Source organism: Salmo salar, chromosome 25, assembly GCF_965601325.2.
Source record: "Salmo salar chromosome 25, fSalSal1, whole genome shotgun sequence".
Classification (NCBI taxonomy): domain Eukaryota; kingdom Metazoa; phylum Chordata; class Actinopteri; order Salmoniformes; family Salmonidae; genus Salmo; species Salmo salar.
In genome coordinates this window covers 33,057,740-33,072,367 of record NC_138315.1, presented here as the reverse complement: position 1 = coordinate 33,072,367, position 14,628 = coordinate 33,057,740, and the positions used below count along the sequence as shown (strand labels likewise).

The window sequence follows — 14,628 nt, the reverse complement described above, 5'->3', positions numbered from 1 at the left end:
TGTTCCTAATGTTTTGTACACTCAGTGTATTTCTTAGTGGGCCTCATGCCAAAAACACACCAATACTTGTGCTTGTGCTTGTGCTTGTGCACACACACACACACACACACACACACACACACACACACACACACACACACACACACACACACACACACACACACACACACACACACACACACACACACACACACACACACACACACACACAGAAGTTCTAACATCAGCATTTAATGAAATATTTTGTTGCCATAGAGGGAAACTGGTCCTGAAGAGAAATAATGGAATCACATAACTAACCTTCACCTGCTAAAAATCTCTCTAATAATCAGGCGAATGCCACTCTGTATTCTCTCTATATTCTCTTCCCTCCCTCCCTCATTCATCTCTCTCTGCCTCCCTATCAACAGATGAGCCAGACTTGTGGAAAGCCGCTATCTTGCTCTCTGTTCTCATGTATTGATGATAAAGTGAAAATGCAGCCGGTAGATAAACTTCACTGTGCTCAAATTCCTATCAGATCAAAGTGAACATATAGGAGACAAGAGACACAAACCTCATTGCAGAGGAGGGAATTGATTAAATTATTTATACCACCTACCTCTCACAACATTCAGTAGACATTAAAAGACAGAAGAGAGAGGGAGATGAGAGAGGAGAAATGAACCAAAGAAATGCCATTCTCTCTCTCTTTGGTGTGTGTTATCTTGTGTCTGACGGATGAAGGACGAGGGTTTGCTTTTTGCCCTAGTTCTCCCCAGAGACAGACACTGACTATGCCTCTGCCCTGACAATATATGATATCTGTACATTTTCAATCTGCCTGTCAGTGCAAGGATTGGCCACAGGATTTATCTGCAGTGTCAATCAGACGAGTAACAAGAAATCGAAAACCAAAAGATATTAAACCATAGCACGGTACAGGGGTTATCTGTCAAATCAAAACACCATGTTCTGTAACCGATGTAGGATCTTAATTTGATCACGCTTTTGCAGGAGAAACCTTGTAGTGTATTTGAGCATTAAAAAGGCTTCAGAAATGTGTAACTTCCACATTGAAATTTCAGACTTGATTTTCCCTTACAAAAATGTGCATTAATTATAATGCACATAATAATTAACTTATCTTGTACCTGCAGGATTATTTTCCTGCTGTAGAAACATTTGCTAAAATTAAGATCCTATATCTGTTCGCTTTCAGAGATTAAACTGACACCATGACAAAACACATGTTGATACAACGCACACTGCATGTACATATTCATTACTGTACAGTATTTCATTTTGTCTCGCAAGCAAGCAAACATAAGACTATCAGCAGTATGGTTCAAATTCATTCATCATTAAACCGTTGAAGGAATTTGAAACCCCTAGTGTTGCTCTCTTCTCTCTGGCTGGCTGCAGACTCTCTCTGGCTGGCTCCCTCCCTCCCGGAAAATGTCCCTGTGTTCAATAAAATCTCTCTCTATTTTCTCCTTCCAGCTGTCCTGTCGGTCATCCATCATCTGCCACATCCCAGAATAGAACACTATAGCCCACTGGATGAATCAGATGCTCCATTGCTTTGTTGGGTGCTTGAAGGAAAACTTTATTTCTCTATTCTCTGCTCTATCGCTCTGAATTCTGCAAAAGTCCACATGAAAGTCAATTATCCTGTTTATATTTTTTTCAGGCACTGTGAATGGACAGCCTTCTATGCCTCCAAGGAAGTTTCACACAGTGAGATTGGGTGAAGGCTTCAAACGGAATAAGATGAAAAAATAAAACATTGTGTTTTTACTACATTACTCCCAGCCAGGATTCCCTGGTGCAGAAACCACCGTGGCCCAACCAACCTAATGACCTAATTGCTTCACGGATGGCTTGGGAGGCAGAGCAACCCAGAGAGCCCAACTCAAACCAGCCAATCTAATTGGCCATCTTGAAGCAGCTTGGCTCACAACATTCCAACTACAATGTGGAAATAATCCCACCAACATCGGCCGCAGAATAGTACTTCCAGAGAAACAGATATAGTAGACAGAACTGTGCGAGTTCTGGAAATCAAACCACTGAGACAAACATCCTACCTCTCTTCCTCATACTTCAGTGTCTAATTGTTCAATCTGATCTCTAGATCATGAATTTACTAGATAGTGAATGACGGCCTGGAGCATTCTAGTTCTTTCTCCATTTCTCTAGTGGCTTGTGTGTTAAAAGGTAGCCATGTTGACTCATGTTGTCTTTGACCAAAACAAACCCTGTTAACCCCTACCAACCCCCTTTACCCCCTACAAACCCCCCACCCTCTTTAATCCTCCCTGTCCCAGGCGCTCATTCTGGGGGGTCGGCTAATTCTCCTTCATCTAATTGGGGGGGAGGGGGTTGTTTGCACCAAAGGCGAACAGTAGAGGGAGCTCCTCCCCTTTCTCGCCCTTCTCTCCCTCTCCGGCTTCTTGCCCTTCTCTCCCTCTACTCCCTCTCCCCAGAGTCCTCAAAGCTGTTGTCCAAAAGTTGTCAAAAGGGCGCCTAGGGCTGTCAGAGCCCATCTCATTATAAACTCTATTATCCCTCCATTCCTCCATCGTTCCCCTCCTCCCTAACCTGAAAACATGGGGTCATTGAGACATAATCTTTGTTATTTGGTCTAATACCTTGCACCGCCAGCCCAACGTCTAAGATCCGACCGCCTCAGCTTTCAGAGACAGATCAATTTGCGGGTTGTTATTAGCATCTACAGAACAGTACTTCCGTAAGTACATTTCTGGGAATAGGTGTGATTCTGAGAAAAGGTGTGCTGCGTTTAGATACAAAATGACCATACATGAACAAATATTTGTTACAGTAGACTTATCAGTGTTAGCCACCTGTTGATTAGGCAACAAATGGACCCTCTTCTCCATACACTCTGCTTGCAGTATGTGTGTGCACACATGTGTGTGTGAGCTAATAGGGATGTGGTGGGGACACAAACCTGATCACATCACTCCCTCTATGTACACAAAAACTACCCACATTCCCCCTCACCAACCTACCTAGCTCATGCTATAGAGTCAAGGCCCGAGGGAGTTATCCAAATCGCCCCTCCATCACGACGTAACCTGAACGCCCATCTGCGGCCCGCTAATCGTTAGCTGTCTTATCAGCTGCTATTTGAATAGGTCTGTCGGACAATTTTCTTGGGCCACTATAACTATAACTATTTTGCCAATTGGATTGGTCCCCTCTACCACACGGAACCCCACTAATCTACCGACGGAAACGCACGAGGTGGCTAAAAACAGACCATCTTCTGCAAGCTTGCTACCCATGGCCGGGCTAGCTGTCTGAATCGCCGTGACCCCAACCAACGTCACTACTCACTGGACCCTTATGATCACTCGGCTAAGCATGCCTCTCCTTAATGTCAATATGCCTTGTCCATTGCTGTTCTGGTTAGTGTTTATTATCTTATTTCACTGTAGAGCCTCTAGCCCTGCTCATTATACCTTATCCAACCTTTCAACTCCACCACCCACACATGCAATGACATCACCTGGTTTCAATGATGTTTCTAGAGACAATATCTCTCTCATCATTACTCAATGGCTACGTTTACCTCCACTGTAATCACATCCTACCATACCTTTGTCTGTACATTATACCTTGAAGCTATTTTATCGCCCCCAGAAACCTGCTCCTTTTACTCTCTGTTCCGTATGTCCTAGACGACCAATTCTCATAGCTTTTAGCCGTACCCTTATCCTACTCCTCCTCTGTTCCTCTGGCAATGTAGAGGTGAATCCAGGCCCTGCAGTGCCTAGCTCCACTCCTATTCCCGAGGCGCTCTCTTTTAATGACTTCTGTAACCGTAATAGCCTTGGTTTCACGCATGTTAACATTAGAAGCCTCCTCCCTAAGTTTGTTTTATTCACTGCTTTAGCACACTCTGCCAACCCGGATGTCCTAGCCGTGTCTGAATCCTGGCTTAGAAAGACCACCAAAAACTCTGAAATCTCCATCCCTAACTACAACATTTTCAGACAAGATAGAACGGCCAAAGGGGGCGGTGTTGCAATCTACTGCAGAGATAGCCTGCAGAGTTCTGTCCTACTATTCAGGTCTGTACCCAAACAATTTGAACTTCTACTTTTAAAAATCTCTCTAAAAACAAGTCTCTCACCGTTGCCGCCTGCTATAGACCACCCTCAGCCCCCAGCTGTGCTCTGGACACCATATGTGAACTGATTGCCCCCCATCTATCTTCAGAGCTCGTGCTGCTAGGTGACCTAAACTGGGACATGCTTAACACCCCAGCCATCCTATAATCTAAGCTTGATGCCCTCAATCTCACACAAATGATCAATGAACCTACCAGGTACAACCCCAAAGCCGTAGACACGGGCAGCCTCATAGATATCATCCTAACCAAGTTTCCCTCTAAATACACCTCTGCTGTTTTCAACCAAGATCTCAGCGATCACTGCCTCATTGCCTGAATCCGTAATGGGTCAGCGGTCAAACGACCTCCACTCATCACTGTCAAACGCTCCCTGAAACACTTCAGCGAGCAGGCCTTTCTAATCAACCTGGCCCGGGTATCCTGGAAGGATATTGACCTCATCCCGTCAGTAGAGGACGCCTGGTTATTTTTTTAAATGCCTTCCTCACCATCTTAAATAAGCATGCCCATTCAAGAAATTTAGAACCAGGAACAGATATAGCCCTTGGTTCTCTCCAGACCTGACTGCCCTTAACCAACTCAAAAACATCCTGTGGCGTTCTGCATTAGCATCGAACAGCCCCCGTGATATGCAACTTTTCAGGGAAGTTTGAAACCAATATACACAGGCAGTTAGAAAAGCCAAGGCTAGCTTTTTCAAGCAGAAATTTGCTTCCTGCAACACAAACTCCAAAAAGTTCTGGGACACTGTAAAGTCCATGGAGGATAAGAGCACCTCCTCCCAGCTGCCCACTGCACTGAGGATAGGAAACTCTGTCACCACCGATAAATCCACTATAATTGAGAATTTCAATAAGCATTTTTCTACGGCTGGCCATGCTTTCCACCTGGCTAGCCCTACCCCGGTCAACAGCACTGCACCCCCCACAGCAACTTGCCCAAGCCTTCCCCATTTCTCCTTCTTCCAAATCCAGTCAGCTGATGCTCTGAAAGAGCTGCAAAATCTGGACCCCTACAAATCAGCCGGGCTAGACAATCTGGACCCTTTCTTTCTAAAATTATCTGCCGAAATTGTTGTAACCCCTATTACTAGCCTGTTCAACCTTTCTTTCGTGTCGTCTGAGATTCCCAAATATCGGAAAGCAGCTGCGGTCACTCTTGACCCAAACTGCTACAGACCTATATCTATCCTACCCTGCCTTTCTAAGGTCTTCGAAAGCCAAGTCAACAAACAGATTACCGACCATTTCGAATCCCACCGCACCTTCTCCGCTATGCAATCTGGTTTCAGAGCAGGTCATGGGTGCACCTCAGCCACGCTCAAGGTCCTAAACGATATCTTAACTGCCATCGATAAGAAACAATACTGTGCAGCCGTCTTCATTGACCTGGCCAAGGCTTTTGACTCTGTCAATCACCACATCCTTATCGGCAGACTCAATAGTCTTTGTTTCTCAAATGATTGCCTCGCCTGGTTCACCAACTACTTCTCTGATAGAGTTCAGTGTGTCAAATCAGAGGGCCTGTTGTCCAGACCTCTGGCAGTCTCTATGGGGGTGCCACAGGGTTCAATTCTTGGGCTGACTGTCACGTTCTGACCCTAGTAAGATGTCATTTTCTATAGTAGAGTAGGGCAGGGCGTGACAGGGGGTGTTTTGGGTTCTATTTCTATGTTTAAGTTCTAGTTTGTCTATTTCTATGTTGGGATTGTTTGGGGTTGATCTCTACTTGGAGGTAACTGATCCTCATTGCCTCTGATTAGAGATCATATTTAAGTAGGAGTTTTTCTCTTCCTGTTTGTGGATTATTATTTTTTGAGTAATGTGTTTTCCTCTCTGCGTCACGGTTTGTTGTTTTTTCAAGTATTTCAGTGTATTGCATTCAGTTTCACTTTTAATAATTATGTGGAACTACGAACACGCTGCATTTTTGTCCGATCCTTCGAACAGCCGTGACACCGACTCTCTTCTCTGTATACATCAATGTCACTCTTGCTGCTGGTGAGTCTCTGATCCACCTCTACGCAGACGATACCATTCTGTATACTTCTGACCCATTTTTGGACACTGTGTTAACAACCCTCATGGTGGACCTGAGGGTTGCACATGTGACGGACACACGCGCACACACACGCACATGCACACACACACTCCTAACTTTCTTCTACCATGCTCACACGAAGGCACCTTATGCTCTACTGTAACCCTGTGAACTATCTTCAGAAAGACAGTCACAGTCATGGGACTCTGGGGAAATGTCTGTACTGGTGCCAGATCGGTCACATAGGTCGCATAAATATAGTCATATACACTGAGTGTACAAAACATTAGGCACACCTGCTCTTTCCATGACATTGACCAGGTGAATCCAGGTGAAAGCTATGACTCCTTATTGATATCAACCGTTAAATCCACTTCAATCAGTGTAGATAAAGGGGAGGAGACAGGTTAAAGAAGAGTTTTCGAGCCTTGAGACATGGATTGTGTATGTGTGCCATTCAGAGGGTGGTGAATGGGCAAGACAATTATATTTAAGTGCCTTTGAATGGGGTATGGTTTGAGTGTGTCAAGAATTGCAATGCTGCGGGGTTTTTCATGCTTAACAGTTTCCTGTATCAAGAATGGTCCACCACCCAAAGGACATCTAGCCAACTTGACACAACTGTGGGAAGCATTGACGTCAACATTACAAGGTCACGTATTATCACAAGGAACACCAACCCACATATTACAGCATATGGCAAAGTGATATGTCTGAATATTCATCGAGACTGACATGATGTCATGAATGATCAAGTCTCTATATTGAATTTTATTTGTTTGGATTATTTGACCACTTTAGAGATTTCAGTTGAGAATCTTTAGATGTAGAAGATAGCCAAAGTTGTCTATCCGAAATGTACAATGTACTTCACACGATAACTATATTAACCCAAAAGGAAAACTACAAATTCCACAGCCAGTGAGCAAGACTGGATCAACAGGTGTCGCTCACTCACAGGGGCAGACTGGGACCAGAAATCAGGTCTGGTATTTCTAACACGCAGACACATTTTTTCCTTGAGACCTCCATTATTAACCTAATAATGCTAATTTAGTGCACATTTTTTTTGTTAGACAGGCCCACTAAGCGAAAAAATGGACCAGCCCATCTGGCATTTGCCTGAAATGCCAGATGGCCAGTCTGCCCCTGCTCACACTTAATCTAAAAACAAACAAATGCCTGAGCCCACATTGCCAAGGCCCCTGCCACCAGTGTAGAATTATATCCTAGTACAAAACATGAATAAGTGTGCCATGTGGGTAGAAAAGACAAAACATTAGTAAGGTAAGATAAGGTAGTGTGGTTTTCACTCACTTTCACCTGGTAGAACTCTACATAGCTCCCAGACCTGTCCCTCTTCAAGATTGCCGTCTCCAACTAAGAGCTCCGGGTCTAACTTCTTCAGTACATCTCCTCTCGGCTTATCTCTGAGTGTCTGTGTGTGTAGACACAGGTTCAGTCACAGGTAAGTTGAGATACAGCAAGTTTGAGATTTAGTCGGTCTAACTTGATTTCTGTATTCCTTCCTCCTCTCTTCTTCTTCTTCTTCTCTTTTTCACCTATCACCTCTCTCCCTCCCTCTCTCTCAGGCGTGGACTACCCACACATTCACATCAACAAGTGTCTAGGTGTGTGTGCTGCCTCAGGTCCTGGTAGCAAGCAGATAGAGAGGATATCTGAAGCTGAGCCCTATTACTTAGAGTCCTCCATTAGTAGATGGAGAGAGTATGGCTACTCTAACCAATGCTCCACTCTTTGGCCTGCCTGGCTGTCTCCAGGCTGCTCCATGCACGTTATCCCGTATAGAGTAGCCCCACCGTGGGAGGGTGAGTCAGGCAGTGTGCTGCCCTGTCCAGGCTAGCTCTGTCTGTCCCTCTCAGCTCAGCATTCTGTCAGGTAGAAGATCTGCTCACACAGGTCGGGGGAGGGGATAGGGGAGGGGCTCAGGTGATAAGGGGTGGGGTTTGCGGTGCCCTCCAGGCATATTTAAAAAAGGAGGGAAGCAGCGAGCAAATTATTGCAAATCCCCAACACCCCCCTCTCTCTGCCACCCCTGCCTTTAGTTCACTCTTAACAGATTACCCTCTATCTCCAAATTCTACACGTTACTCTTCTCCACCTCTGGGCCATTTCTCATACAACTCCTCTATAGCCAGTCAACTCTTCAATCACTCATCTCGCCTCTCCGTGTCCTCTATTCCTTTATCTCAACCTCCTCCCGTTTATGCCTGGAGGTGAGAGAGATCAGGGAGAGGAGAGGAGAGGGGAGGAGATGGAGAGGTAGAAGAGATGGGAGGGGAGATAAACTGACGGCTAAAGCCTGAGATCAGAATAACAAACGGTGCCTTGTCTGTCAGTGTCACTCTGAGCTGCTCCCTGTTGTTGGGCTCTTTCACACCCAGCACTGATTCAATGCCCATTCAAATTCAAATAAATACATGTCATTGTTTTGTCCCAAGAAGCACAAAACACCAATGAAAGTGAAGACAGGCAGTATTTGTCTTCTGCATTGGCACTGTCCACTCTTTTATGCAAGTCACACGTGTCTGACTGAGAGTATGTGCTTGTGTCTGTTTATTTGTCTGTCAGGCATTATGTTTATGTGTATTTATGTGTGTGTGTGTGTGTGTGTCTCCATGTACTGTATGTGCATTATGTGTGTGTTTACATACATGTTCAGTACTATACAATTCAGAATGGTGCAATGTCTCATAGAACAGGTGCCAGGTTGGACAGCCAGTCTGCTGGCACAGAAACAGGGTAATAAAACACATCCTGTGTCTGGAAACCTGTCTGTCAGCAGGGAAGATTAGGGGATCCCACCGGTGCCTGCCTGCCACCAACACAATGTCAGACTGACAGCCATGGTTACGGAGGTTTAGTTTGGAAACCAAAACACACAGAGGTGCATCCCTGTAGAGTGCAGACTCTCTCTCCCTCCTTAACCTCTCTCCCACCATATCCACTCTCTCTCTCCTTACCCCATCTTTCCCTCCTTTGCTCTGCACCCACCTGTGCGTGCCTCCAGTAAGAGGCGTGTGGAGACGTTTCAGTGAAAGATAGAGGATTAGCTACCACCACTCAGCCAGAGACATTTAGAATGGCTTCAGTCTCACTCACAGGACAGAGCAAATAATCCTGGAGAAACTAAACTAAACAAAACCAAAACAGTGAAAGAATAATCCTGGAGGGCTAATAAGGAGGGCTAATAAGGACTAAGCTGGAAGAAGAAAACGTGCACATTTTATAAACCTGAGTGTGAGATGTGTTGAGAGAAGGAGGCTGGCTCTATATATAATTCTGTCACACAATAGAGATATTTATGATAGCAGACTTTTGTTAGTGTGTTGTCATGATGCAAACATACACACTGACATTACTTTATACGGTAATGAAGCCAAGGATTCTAACCCTAGAGCCAAGGTCCCCCTGACAACATTGCACAATGAACATGGGCGGAAGGTTTGCCAAGACCACCTGAGTATCTGATATTCACTGTTCATAACGTTTCTCAATACGGAATCGTACATTTGAATTTAACTGAAAGTAAACTAGTCAAAAATAACAGATCACTTGGTCACAAACCAGTCGGTGTTTCTAGGAGTAAACCTATTTCTGAGAGAGCTGCAAGAGAAAAGATCTGTGCTGGTAAAGGCGGCCATATTTTGATGACATTTGACTGTTCTGTGTTTACTGTGTTGATTAAGTAATGTACCATTAGTATAAACAAACTCTTATCACAACAAGCATATGTTTATGTTCTCCGATTTCAATGGTTCATGAAAGCAATGTGAGTGTATATGTAAGAATTACAGTCCTATCAGCACGCTAAGAGGCAGATGTAACTGTTTATATAGTATAGTCATTTATTATGATGGGGATTTTGGACAGAGTTTCACTACATGCATGAAATGATGCCTAAAAACTATCCTTACACACACAAAAACATGCATCTTTTCTCTCTCATATGCATTGCACACGCATTGGTGCATTTACCAACCCAGTATCACAGATTATTGTGAAATAGACATAAATTGCTTATTGGAAATTTGTGACAGGCACACGAAAAAGTATATTTTTTCGTGTGCAGTACACAATTTTGTAAACAGTGCATTTCAATCACAAATAAAGACTGTAGGTTAAGACAGAAACGATAGGAGGGAGGTTGGGTGGGTATGTAATGCGATAGGAGGGAGGTTGGGTGGGCATGTAATGCGATAGGAGGGAGGTTGGGTGGGCATATAACTCGAAAGTCTAGCAACCTAAAAGTTGTGTTTGAATCTCATCATGGGTAACTTTAGCATTGTCGCTAATTAGCTACTTTGCAACTACTTACTACTTTTGAGCTAACCCTGACCTTAACCATTTAACCTGTGCCTGTCACAAATTTCAAATAAGAAATTTGTGTCTATTTCACAATAAGCTGTGATACTGTGTTGGCATTTACACAACATGCTGATGTGGAGATTTACTTCCATCTAAACAGTCTTCTGCAGCAGCAGCAGCATTCTCTCACATCACATTTAAACAACCACCTTTGCTCCTGTTTTTTTTCGCTAATGGGATCATGGCCCATTGAAGCTTTATTAATCCCTAGCAGCCACCTGACAAGTCGTGCTAACAATGAGTTTAAAAGGAGTGGGAAAGAATACATCCAATTAGGCATCTGTCTGTCTAGGCCACCCATGGCCCACGGTCACCCCACCACACCGTGTTTTCATTTAAAACTCTTCATGATATTCTCATTATTTTCCCGCAGGAGAGCTAGGCCATTAGATAGAGCATGTTCTCAGACCACTGGGTGGTTGTTAGTGTAGCACTAGGCCAGCCGACCTGATTAGCACACCAGGAGACAAGCAGGCAGGGTTCCAAAGGGTCATCCAGTAAGGTATGCGTTCAATCAGTTGGCTATGCTATAGAACTGTAGTGGGGTTATGACATGTTTATGTAGCTACAGGAGGAACTGTGTTTCTAGAGATTGATTAAAGAACAAGTCCACTGAACAGTTGTCTATATGCAGAGATGGGTTGACAATGCCGTATGATTCAGTGCTTTAGTCTGTAAAAAAGATAGACACAGCTTTTGGTAAAGCTAGTGACTTACAAAAAATAACAAAACATAATTCTTAAAGGAGAAGTTTACCCAAAATCCAGAAACTCCCAAGTGATTACATACATTGGAGAGAGCCTGGCATTACATTGAAACTAGTTCAGTGCAGTTCGCCCTCTATCCCGGGATTGCAGAACTGAGACAGCTGCAAAAACGGGTCATGTGACCTGTTACGTTTCTGGATGCAAGCCTCACTCTGCTCCATTGTCAGTGAATGCATGATTTACAAATCCACGAACTGTGGACAAATTCATTGAATTATTGAAAGCGTACAGCCAAATTAGCTATTTTTGTCAAAATTACCATCAGTTTTGAGTCAGGAGGTGTGTACTTTTCAATCAAAAACATTGCTTTATATCATTATTTTATGTAGCTGACTGCCACAGCAGTGGAGATGAGTAACAACTGTGCATGTGCGCCGTTGTGGGGGAAGCCTGCTCACAATATGCCCTTATGTCACAGCTTTATTTGGTGGGAGAAGGAGCTGGTGCAAAAGTTAATCAAGTTAGGCCTATCGCAGGTAAAGTTAGTGACACAAAATGGAAAAGAAATGGTAGCAAGAGCAGGCTGGTGTTCGGTCCCTGACTGCACTTTATACTTTATACATTGCTTACCGCCCCAATAGGTCCACAGACAACACAATCGCAATCACACTGCACACTGCCCTAACCCATCTGGACAAGAGGAATACCTATGTAAGAATGCTGTTCATCGACTACAGCTCAGCATTAAACACCATAGTACCCTCCAAACTCGTCATTAAGCTTGAGACCCTGGGTCTCGACCCCGCCCTGTGCAACTGGATCCTGGACTTTCTGACGAGCTGCCCTCAGGTGGTGAGGGTAGGAAACAACATCTCCACCCCGCTGATCCTCAACACTGGGGCCCCACAAGGGTGCGTTCTCAGCCCTCTCCTGTACTCCCTGCTCACCCATGACTGTGTGGCCATGCACGCCTCCAACTCAATCATCAAGTTTTCAGACGACACTACAGTGGTAGGCTTGATTACCAACAACGACGAGACGATCTACAGGGAGGAGGTGAGGGCCCTCGGAGTGTGGTGTCAGGAAAATAACCTCACACTCAACGTCAAAAAAACAAAGGAGATGATCATGGACTTCAGGAAACAGCAGAGGGAGCACCCCCCTATTGACATTGAAGGGACAGTAGTGGAGAAGGTGGTAAGTTTTAAGTTCCTCGGCGTACACATCACAGACAAACTGAAATGGTCCACCCACACAGACAGTGTGGTGAAGAAGGCGCAACAGCACCTCTTCAACCTTAGGAGGCTGAAGAAATTTGTCTTGTCACCGAAAACACTCAAACTTTTACAGATGCACAATCGAGAGCATCCTGACGGGCTGTATCACCGCCTGGTACGGCAACTGCTCCGCCCACAACCCTAAGCATTTCGCAAGCATTTCGCTACACTCGCATTAACATCTGCTAACCATGTGTATGTGACCAATAAAATTTGATTTGATTACATGAAATCAAGGGTGGAAGGCACCAAATTTCACAGTTTTCCAGTAAAGGTTACATAGAGATGCAGAAAATAGTAAGCAGCAATTATAAATTCGATTCCCTGATCTGTTTCACTTGTCCCTGTGATTGCCTCCACCCCCTCCAGGTGTCGCTTATTTTCCCCAGTGTATTTATCCCTGTTTCCTGTCTCTCTGTGCCAGTTCCTCTTGTATGTTTTTCCCATTCTCCTGCTTTTTGCTATTCTCCTTTTTCTAGTCCTCCCGGTTTTGACCCTTGCCTGTTTCTGGACTCTGTAACCACCTGCCTGACCATTCTCCTGCCTTGACCACGAGCCTGTCTGCCACTCTTTACCTCCTGGACTCTGATCTGGTTTTGACCTTTTTGCCTGTCCATGACCATTCTCTTTTTTTAACTGTATTTATTTATTCTTTATTTAACTAGGCAAGCCTGTTAAGAACAAATTCTTATTTTCAATGATGGCCTAAGAACAGTGGGTTAACTGCCTTGTTCAGGGGCAGAACAACAGATTTTTACCTTGTCAGTTCAGGGATTTGATCTTGAAACCTTTCGGTTACTAGACGAACGCTCTAACCACTAGGCTACCTGGTAACCTGCCACACGATCCTCTAGGCTACCTGCCGCCCGATCCTCTTGCCTACTCCTTTTAGATGAATAAACATTGTAAGACTCCAACCATCTGCCTCCTGTGTCTGTATCTGGGTCTCGCCTTGTGTCATGATAATCCCTGCATGCGTGAGTGAGTAAAGCACTTCAGCAACGATGCATATGAACGAGAAATGCAATCTGAAATTATGGGGACAGAAAACCGAAGGATACTTAAACAATAAGGCCCGCCGTGTTGCGTTGTGCCTAAGAACAGCCCGTCGCCGTGGTACAGTATATTGCCCATATACGACAAACACCCTAGGTGCCGTATTGCTATTATAAACTGGATACCAACTTAGAGCTGTAAAAATAAATGTTTTATCATACCCATGGTATACGGTCTGATATACCACGGCTTTCAGCCAATCAACATTCAGGGCTCGAACCACTCAGTTTATAATAAAAGATACAGCTGTTACTATTGTATTTCCATGGACTAGATCTGGTGCAGTGCCAAAATACAAAGGTGTGTTTGAGAAGAGAAAATGACAAAGCAAGGGTGCAGAGGTATGTAGCCTGATCCTTGAAGTTTGAGGCATTCTTATTGTGTTATTACCACTGCACCATCATGTAGACATATAGGCCTAGGTGCTCTACAGGTTGGCATATCGTCGCTGTCTGATGATAACCTAGTAACTAAGTTTCGCCTTTAAAAAGAATATGTTTTTATTGAAAGCAGTAACTTCCTTCAATGTACTCTGAACATTTCATGACTCATCCCCAAGGAAATGTATTCAAAATAGCTTCTGTAGTTTCATAATTGTATGTTTGTTAATGGGAAAATATGGTCATTTAGTTGGAGATAAGAGGTTTTCATCAGACAGCAACGATATGTGCCCTATGCATTTATGACAGGGGGTTGAGGAGACAATTATCAGGTTTGAAGGTAAGACCCAGATGCAGACTGTGTCTAAGTAATAATGTTTATTACAGCAACAGGGGCAGGTAAACGACAGGTCAAGGCAGGCAGGGGTTGATAATCCCGAGTAGTGGTGCAAAGTTACAGGACGGCAGGCAGGCTCAGGGGCAGGCAGAGTGGTCAGGCAGGCGGGCTCAGAGACAGGACAGGCAAGGGTCAAAACCAGGAGGGCGAGAAAAAGAGAGACTGGGGAAAAGCAGGAGCTGAGACAAAACGCTGGTTGACTTGACAAACAAGACAAACTGGCAATAGACAAACAGAGAAC

The 14,628-nt window shown here is 44.4% G+C and overlaps 1 protein-coding gene across 1 annotated transcript in view; it reads right to left on the bottom strand.

Annotated features, from left to right (window-relative positions):
• The window catches only part of LOC106586612 (rho GTPase-activating protein 20), a 58,200-nt gene extending 50,123 nt beyond the window's left edge, over nt 1-8,077 (bottom strand). Inside the window, exon 1 of the mRNA XM_014174089.3 lies at nt 7,499-8,077. The gene's annotated coding sequence lies outside the window, so the exon portion shown is untranslated. The remainder of the gene's footprint in view (nt 1-7,498) is intronic.
• Between the last annotated feature and the right edge of the window lie 6,551 nt (nt 8,078-14,628).